Source organism: Saimiri boliviensis, chromosome 4 (genome assembly GCF_048565385.1).
Source record: "Saimiri boliviensis isolate mSaiBol1 chromosome 4, mSaiBol1.pri, whole genome shotgun sequence".
Classification (NCBI taxonomy): domain Eukaryota; kingdom Metazoa; phylum Chordata; class Mammalia; order Primates; family Cebidae; genus Saimiri; species Saimiri boliviensis.
In genome coordinates this window covers 32,118,851-32,129,236 of record NC_133452.1, presented here as the reverse complement: position 1 = coordinate 32,129,236, position 10,386 = coordinate 32,118,851, and positions in this window count along the sequence as shown.

Sequence of the window (10,386 nt, the reverse complement as noted above, 5' to 3'; positions counted from 1 at the left end):
GCTTTTTAAATTTTAGCCCGAATTCTGTCTTGTACATTTGTTTTTAAAGCAATTATGTTGATACCATTATCATGGCTCTGCCTAGATAATCTTTCAGACGAACGCCTACCACTGAAAACTGTGTTTTTTAAATGTCTTCATTTGAATCAAAACCCAAGTTTTACCAACATATATCAAATGAATTAAACCTTTTTAATCTTAGCTTTTTGGGGTTCAAACATTTAAGTATTAAAAGTTCTTTTTCAACATGAATTTTGTTTCTGGCTCAATGTAGTTCAACTTAGTATTTTTAGATTTTTATTTTGTGGATGATTTATTTTCTCATTTTATTACACATAAAATTTTCAAATCTTATTTTGGGTTCTTTTTAGATAATAATCATTTGTTTCTTTTTAAATTAAATTAAATTTTAAGTTCTTGGTTACATGTGCAGGACGTTTGCTACCTACATTTGTGCACGTTTATTACCTAAACATATGCTGTGGTGGTTTGCTACATTTATCAACCCATCACCTAGGTATTAAGCCCCACATGCATGAGCTGTTTATCCTGATGCTCCCCTTCCCTCAGTCCCCCCAAAAGGCCCAGTGTATGTTGTTCCCCTCCCTGTGTCCATGTGTTCTCATTGTTCAGCTCCCACTTATAAGTGAGAACATGCAGTGTTTGGTTTTCTGTTCCTGTGCTAGTTTGCTGAGGATAATGGCATCCCACTCCATCCATATCCTTGCAAAGGACATGATCTTGTTCTGTTTATGGCTGCATAGTATTCCATAGTGTATATGTATCACATTTTCTTTATACAGTCTATCACTGATGGCATTTGGGTTGATTCCATGTCTTTGCTGTTGTGAATAGTGCTGCAATGAACATATGCATGCATGTATCTTTATAATAGAATAATTTGTATTCCTTTGCGTATATACCCAGTAATGGGATTGCTGAGTCAAATGGTGTTTCTGGTTCTGTAGGTCTTTGAGGAATCACCACACTGTTTTCCACAATGGTTGAACTAATTTACATTCCCACCAACAGTGTAAAAGCGTTCCTATTTCTCCATAGCCTCGTCAGCACCTGTTGTTCCTTGACTTTAATAATTGCCATTCTGACTGGCTTGAGATAATATCTCATTGTGGTGGTTTTGATTTGCATTCTTTAATGATCAGTGATTTTGAGCTTTGTTCATATGTTTTTGGCCACATAAATGTTGTATTTCGAGCAGTGTCTGTTCATGTCTTTTGCTCACTTTTTAATGGTGTTGCTTGTTTTTTTGTTTTGTTTTATAAATTTCTTTAAGTTCCTTGTAGATTCTGGAGATTAGACCTTTGTCAGATGGATAGATTGCAAAAACTTTCTCTCAATCTGTAGGTTGTCTGTTCACTCTGATGATAGTTTCTGTTGCTTTGCAGAAGCTCTTTAGTTTAGTTCGGTCTCCTTTGTCAATTTTCGCTTTTGTTGTAATTGCTTTTGGCAATTTTGTCATGAAATCTTTTACTGTGCCTATGTGCTGAATGGTATTGCCTAGATTTTCTTTTAGGATTTTTACAGTTTTGGATTTTACATTTAAGCCTTTAATCCATCTTGAGTTGAGTTTCATATGAGGTGTAAGGAAGGGGGCCAGCTGTAATTGTCTGCATGTGGCTAGCCAGTTTTCCCAACACCGTTTATTAAATAGGGAATCCTTTCAATGGAATAGAAGAGAGGTTTTAGAAATAAGACCACACATCTACAAGTTTCTGATTTTTGACATTTGTTTCTTTATCTTTATTCAGCTTACATGCTCAAACATCATAGCATAACATTTCTCAATAATTTCTCTTTAGACTAAAAATTTTCCATTGTTTTCTGAAAATGTTTACTGTTCATGCTATGAAAAGCTTGGGATAAATATGAAAAATCTATCATTCTTTTAAATATATCAGGCTAATAGACTATGTCTTCCTTTGCAGAATACTATCAAATTTTGCTGTTTAAATTTTTTTTAAAATTCTAGTAATTGCACATTTTGTTTTGTGTGTGTTTGTGTATATATGCACAACTGGTATATTTGTGTTCTTTTAATTGAGATCCTAAGTGTTGTTAACAACAAATACCTTCATTTTGAAGATTATTTGTGAAGTATTTGACAGTAGTTAAGTAGTATTTTGTTTTTGACATTAAAATATAAAAGCCAGTTTTAACAATGTTTTTCTCCCTTTGAGAGAATTTTGATATAAAATGGAGTATAACATTTTCTACAATGTTCAGGCAATGAAAAATCAAAATCATTTATTTGTAGCAGTGTATTTTGCAAGAAACATTCTCACACTGTCAGAAAGAAAGACCACATGTACTGTTTTTCAGGATCATCATCTAGTAAATAGTAACGTTCCAGAGATTTTGTCTTTCTCATTCAATTTAGAATGCATGAATGTTATTATTATTATTATTTTTGCATCTTTTAAGGGGAAGGGCAGAGTTGCATTTGATGGTTTTGGGTTTTGATTTTGATACGAATATCTTTTCAAATCTCATTTTTTAAAATAAAAAATTAAACCTTCATTTGAAAATATTTGTATTTTAAAATATGAATTACTGAATTTTCTTAGTTGCAGGAGTTTCACTGGAGGCATATTTAAGTTGTGGATTTAACTGGGACAATTTCTTGTTCATTTCCATTGTTTTGAACAGTAAGTAAAGTCTCTACATATACAGAATTTGTAATATCTTATTTATAAATCTTATGTAGATTTGCTTATTTGTTCAATTTAATTGTGAGTTTAAAAATCTTAAGAAAACATCCTCTTTGAAGATTATTTCTTCTTTCTATTTTGGGTTTATGTTTACATTTTCTACTTCTTTTGTGATTTTGACTTGTAGTCATTCCTAAAAATCTGAAAGATTAAAAAATTAAATGTAATTTCATCATATTTTAATTCAAAATTGCAACTTAGAATATATATATACAATTTAAAAAATGTAGTTTTCCAAAAGAAGTTTTTTCTTCTAAAATATTTAAAATCATTTTTTAAATTAAGCAGTAAACACAAATCGTAATTAATGAGTTTCATAATTTTAATCAAAATTAGTTAAACCAAGCTGAATTTTAAAATTTTTATAATTTTAATAAAATTTTGTTGTTTCATAAAAGCAAAACTGTTTGTAATTTTACCATTTAACATGAAAAGAATCAACACTATGTTTACCTGATATTGTAGACCTATATATATACAAATTTCAAAAGCAATCCAAATTGCTTAACATTGCAAAATGTTTCTCAGCTGCTACGTGTTAACAATTGTGAATGCCACCCTAAAATCATAAGTGCCTCTAGAACTGCAAATGATAACAAGAAGAGAAATAAAAGAATAGATGTTCAGTGCTACTAGAAAACAGACTTTCATTATAAGGGGATCTATTCTATTTATGGTATCTGAGAACATGGATTTTACAAGTTAATTAATTTGCCTTTATTCTTCTCTATGTGCAAGAGTTACTCAATCTCCCCTACCCTCTAAAGCACTGTTTGCCTCAAACATCCACAGCAGCACAATCCACAAAGTCTCATGTAGTCCAAATGTGCTTGCCTTGTACTCAAGATCCTATGACAAGACACAGAGAGAAATGTTTCCCTGAGGATTTAGAATTACTGCTTGTGTTGCACCAACAACTGTGCAGGATCCCAGTGATAAGGAGACCCATCTGTTTTTTAATACTTTTTTTTTCATGGTTTTGTCATATCCAGGGCCCTCTGAAGTGTGGAGCCCAGGGCAGAGGCCAGCATTGCCTGAGTCTTGGGGTGGGGGAAAAAAAAAAGAAAAGAAAAAAACATTGGCTGGGTCATTCGGATTTTTCTTCTTACAGTTTTGGAATTTAAAACTAAGGCTGCTGGGAGCTGCCATGTTAATGGCAGAGGAACAGAACTTCCCTTTGTGGAAGTTCCAGGATCTTCCAGACGCTGGGGAATTTACCTCTTCCTTGGATTCCAGCAGATATGCTAATATTCTTTTAATAAATGCCCTTTTTGTGTAGAAATGCTTGTCTGGTTTCTGATAGCTGTAACCTAAAGAATCTTTAGTAAGGCATTGGTATGCTATGGGGAGGGAAGATATGAAACTGGAGCGTTCGTCGGACCCAGATAATAAAGTGACTCCAACATCTTCATACCAAGGGTAGGAAACACACAGCTTGGGAAATACACAGTCTCTTGAGTCTGTCAAATTACCTTTGAATAATTGTATATAGGTCTCTATTCAACACTTTCCATTGTTTCAGGTATGATTATATGATGTCATTGGATGAACAGGGTTTTCCTTTCAATAGGCGGCTTTGGGCGTGGGCTGAGTGTCAGGGAAATAGGAGCTGTAATTGTCTCTTCTTCTTGTCCTATCGGGCTCTGTCAGCTTCTGGCAGGTAGAGGAGGACTGGGACTTTAGATATTCATTTCTCCTAATCTTGTTCTAATCAAGTCTTTCTTGTTTCAGAGAGGTGGAAGCTGTGCTGTGAAGGATCCTTTGTCATCATCATTATCGCATCCGCAGAAGCAGTGATAAATTCTAATAGATAATGCAACTCAGTCTACTTGGATGCTCACACCTGAGGCTGGAGAAGACCCGCTGCCTTCTGCAGAGCCAGACATTCCTCACATGCTCCTTCACAATGCTGCAAACCATATTTATTCATTTTAAAGCTAGTTATCTGCTGTTTCTTGTACATTCTTTTATAACTTTTAAAAAACAAACTAAATTTAAAGAGAAAATTATTTACTGATAGAACTAATGGCCTCGGAATAATTGCCCACATAGCATCACACATAGGAACAGGGAGTAGTTGATATAAGAGGAAGTCTCTTCCAAATGTGCTTAGATATTGCCAAAATTCTCTGCCATATAAACTAAGAATTTTTTTTTTTTTTTTAGTCAATGCAGCAAGAATAGTCTTACATAGACTGTAAGCTCCTGGAACACTGTGTCTACATCATTCACTGCAGTACCCCAAAATGTAAGACCAATGTCTTAGATGTCCTAGGTATAGTACTGGCCCTCTGTATGTATTGAATGAATATAGCAAAGAATTCCGTGATGTCTTCTTGCATTCATCTATTCTCCAAAATTTGGGTAAGGTTTTTGTTGTTGGTGGTGGTTTTTTTTTTTTTTTTTTTTTTTTTTTTTTTTTTTTTTTTTTTTTTTTGGTGCAGTGGTTATGTACTACTAGGAGTATGATATGGGTTCTTCAATAAATCTCTTCAAATTATAATAAAGAATTAGTGCTTACCTTCTGCTCATTATATCCCTCTAAGTACTACAGATGGATATGATTAGCATGCAAATCATCATCTTGATGGAATTCATGTCTTACAGGCATATGGGTTTCAAAATTGAAGTGTCTAGATTTCTTTTATTTTTGTCAAACAGAAATGGTTTTACACTATTGAGTTTACTATACTTAAAATTTTATAGAGGCCTAAAACAAAATCCTAAAGAAAAGTTCGAAAAAATACCTTTAAGAGTTCTTCTAGCCACATAGCTATAGAGGAGAATGAGTTTAAGGAAATCATCAAGTAAAGTCAAGAACATGGTAAAAATGGTAACACACCACCTTTCATGTCAGATAGAACCAGATACAATTTTTAAAAGAAGGGTTTATGCTTAAGGAAGCCATTCCTTTTGAAAAAAACTGATGTTGTAGCCATATCTGTCTGTGAATACTTGTAACAATGCTGTAGGTAACATTCCTGAGAGCATCATACAGTGGGTTAGCCTGCTGAAATGAATCGGGAACCACTACAGTGAAACTGAAAGATGGTCGGCGACTCGATCTGTGGTCTTGGGGTCCTTGGGGAAAGGGGTATGTGAGGAGATTTTCCAAAGTGGCCTCTTAATCCACTTGTATAGTAAACAGTGTCTGACAACTAAATAAATAACTTCCATGTGTACTTACTGCTGTGTTTTTAACAGATGCAAGAACACGAGTGATAACGACAGTTTAATTTGTCCAAAAGATTTGTAGATTTTGTAGCACTTGCAGATTTTACAGACTTTCTCTACAAGTAAGTATTGATAGTTCAGTGCTATGGTTTGAGTGTGTTCCCCAAAAGTTCATGTGTTAGAACCTTGGTTCCTGCATGTGGCAGTGCTGGGAGGTAGGGCCTAGTGGAAGGTGTCTGGCCACGGGGGCTCTGCCCTCATGAAGAGATTAACACAATTCTCATGGAACTTGATTAGTTCTCAAAGAGTGGGTGGTAACAGTCTCCCCTCTCCTGCTTCTCCACAATGCTGTGAAGCAGCACAAGGCCCTTGCCAGATGCAGCCCCACGATCTTGGACTTCTCAGACTCCAGAATCATAAGCTAAATTAACCACTTTCCTTTACAAGTTACCCGGTTTCAGGTGTTCTATTACAGCAATAAAAAACAAATGAAGACATTCAGCTGGCACAGAAGGGTCAGCCTGCTGAAATGAATTGGGAACCACTGCAGTGAAACTGAAAGATGGTCAGGGAGGTCCACCTCCCTCTGACTCCATCAACCATAGAATAAGCAAGAATGTTTGATACCACTAGGATAATATTTATTGGGCATGTGTAGCATATACTATTAAAAGGCTTGTGATTTTGAACCTTTGAGAGAATTTGGGCAAGACCTGGGCTGAAGCTTATCTTTGCCCTCTTTATTATGTTTTGAAATTTAAAAATTTCTTATGATTGAAGTAGATAATTTTAAAGTATTTAAGAAAAACAATGACTACAGTAGAACAGCATGTAATTGATAACTAATTATAGGTCATTTTATTGAAGCAGTGTATTCCATTAGGAGGTATTTTGTTTTACTGGATCAAGTTATCATATACGCTAGCTAAAAGACATGTTGCAAAAATACTTAAAAAATTCTGAAGCACTAAAAATGCTGAGGTTACATGCTTAGAAGCAATAAAATTAGGTATATTTCAAAATACTTTAACAATTGCAAAAATCAAAAATCAATAGATTTCATATGCTCAAAAATAACTAGTTTGAAAATAAAAGTGAAAAAAAACCATTTATAACAGCAATAAGAAAAATAAAATATTTAGGAATAAACTTAAAAGTGTCCAAAACCTAAATGAAGAAAATTATAAAGATTCCTGAAAGACACAAAGGTAGACAGGTGATATAATAGAAAGACATCTTGAGGACTTGATTAGGATGTCTCAATGGTATCTGGATGTCAGTTTTCCCAAAGATAACTTATAAATTTGATAAAATTCCAACAAAACAGCAACCTCCTTTCTTTCTGTAGCTAACCAAATTAATACTAAAGTTCATATGGAGAAATACACATGGTAGGGAAATACAGAAAAGGAATACATATAGTGTGTGGATGGGGGGTGAGGTGAAGGAACAGAAACTGGCCATACTCACATTAAAGCATATTATAAAGTCTCTGCTTTAAAAACAGTGAGGTACTGGCACGTGAACAGTTAGAACAAATAGAAAGTCCAGAAACAGACCCAACAACATGTGGAAATCTAGACTATGACAAAGGTGGTATTATCTCAAATCTCAGGGAACAAATGGGCTTTTAAATAAAGGTAATGGGGCAACTGGATAGACAGTTGGGGAAAGATAAAATTATATCCACTTCCCACACAAATAAGTGCCAGATGAATTAGAGGTCTAAATGCAACTGTACAAGTGCCAGAATAAAACAGAAATGAATCTCCATAAAATTTGATTGTAGGTAGATTTCTAACTATAACTCAAAAGCCACATGAAAGAGAAGAAATGCTTGATAGATCTGACTACAAAAAAAGCAAGTGACAAAAACTATAAACAAGTTAAAAGATAAGTAACAAATTGGAAGAATTTAAGTATTTATCACAGATAAAGAGTTAATATCTCTATTACATAAGCACTTTTAAAAGTGAGGTAATACTGACAGTACTATCTTAAAGTGGGAAAAAGACATGACAAATTCCCAAAAAGGGATATAAACATGGCCTTTAAGCACAGCAGGCATTGTATATAGAAGATGTACAATTTCACTCATGAAATTAAAATTGAAAGTACACAGAGACTCTTCTCACCCACCAGATTAGCACATACTCAAAAGCTTGATAATACGTTCAATTGAAGAGACTGTAGGGAAATATGCACACTCATACATTGATAATGGAAATGTAAAATGATATAGCCCATGAAGGGGAATCTGTCAATATCTAACAAAACCACACAGACATTTACTCTTCAATGTAGCAATCCTAATTCTAGGAATATATCATGAAGATGTAATTTCAAAATATCAAAATACAGGTCAGGCACAGTGGCTCATGCCTGTAACCCCAGCAATTTGGTAGACTGAGGCAGGCAGATCAATTGAGGCCAGAAGTTAGAGACCAGCCTGGCCAACATGGCAAAACCCCATCTCTACTAAAAATACAAAAAAATACAAAAAAAAAAAAAAAAAAAAAAAAAAAAAATCAGCCAGGCATGGTGGCACATGCCTGTAATCCCAGATACTCAGCAGGCTGAGGCATGAGAATCATTTGAACCTGGGAGGCAGAAGTTACAGTGAGCAAAGATTGTGCCACTGCACTCCAGCCTGGGTGACAGAGCCAGACTCTGTCTCAAAAAAAAAAAAAAAAAAAAAAAAGGAAGTACATACATACAAAGTTCTTTGTAGGATAGCAAAATACTGGGAAATATCCGAATACTTTGGAGTACTTTACACAACAGAGTACTATACAATTTCACTAGAAAGTATTTCTATGAATTTCAGGAGGAGTTAAGTTTTTTAAAAAGCCAATTGCAGAAGGGTATCTGCCATATGTTACCTTCCATGTAAGCAAGGAGAAATAAGAAAATACACAAGTCTGCTTATTTTTGGAAAAAGAAACACAGGAAAAATAAACCAGAAGACAATGAAAACACTTACATACAATAGGTGAGGGAAAACCAGACAGGAGTAATAGAGTAGGCAGTGATACTTCTCTGCATAAACCTCTGCAAAATGGATGGCATTACTACATTGAAGCAAGGGTTGTGGAGACAAAGAACTAATTCAAGTAACTTTAAAGACAACACTTTGATTATGTACTTTTACTCTAGGGAAAAAATAAGGAACTACAAATGCATCTTAATTTCTTTTTACTTGATTTGATATGCATGGTGTTTTGGGTATAGCAATTATGAAATGATTGTATATGTGTTTTAGGACTGGGAAAATAAGTCAGTGTTCTGATGCTGTCAAAAGGCAGAATTCTCACTGCAGAAGAAGGGAGATTCAAAGATGGAGTGGGTGGGGGAAAGTCAACAAAGAACCTCGTGGATTGGGATTGATATTGAAAGTATCAGTATAACTGCAGAATTTCTATGACATGTATAGACAAGCCTCTGTGTGTGTGTGTGTGTGTGTGTGTGTGTGTGTGTGTGTGTGTCTGTAGGCATCTGTGTGTGTATCTTTCCTAACTCTGTCCTCAAGAGCCTGGAGGCAGACACCTCAGTAACAATGAAAACATCTAATGCTGAGATTTTGGTTTCTAAACACCATTCCCCATGGTAAGGAAAGAGATGTCCTTGGCGAAATGGTTGATTCCTGTGTTAGAAAAGGGATGCTACTTGATGGGTCTGGAATACCCTGTTGAACCAGAAAACAAGAAAGTATTGTTTTTTTAAAAAAAAATTATAGGAGCATATAAAAAGGGAGCCAGCTTAAAGCAGCTCCAACTTGCCAAGTCTGTGACAATCTGAGCATTAAAAGCATTAATAACAAAAATGAATTATAACCCATGGATAAAATTGGAATCTATATATTCATACTAATAACAGGGGAGAAGGGAGAGAAGAAGAGAAGCAGAGCAGAGAGAAGAGAGAGAGGGGAGAGAAGAAAGAAGAAAGGGAGAGAGAGAGAGAGGGAGAAGAAGGGGGAGGGAGAGAGAGACATTTCTTATGGAACAAAAGAACACCTACCAATAAATGTGGAGAGAGTGGGTAAACACGTACAATCAACACTTTACAGCCATTATAGCAAAGTTTAATTGAAGCAAGAATCAACTTTAAGAAGAAAAGTGTGATGAGGAGTAGGATATTTGCATGGGCTTCACGTGTCTTTCCACATACTGCTTTCTAGTTGCAAGGGAGAAAATAGAAACACTATAGCGAAGAAAAGAAACAACAGTTTGTTCAGCTGATCAAAATTGACACAATAAATGAGGAGCAGATGGGTATTTTATGCCTAGGATACCTGTGGGGGACACAGAATCATGTAGTTTTGTGGCCAGAGAAGAAATATCAGCAAATCCAAATGGAGAAACATTCCATAAAACTACTGACCTTTGTCATGAAAGGCAAAGGAAAGACTACAGAGCTGTTCCAGATTAAAAGAGACTAAAAAGAAAAAAAAAAAAAAAAGACAACTAAATGTAATCCATGGTCC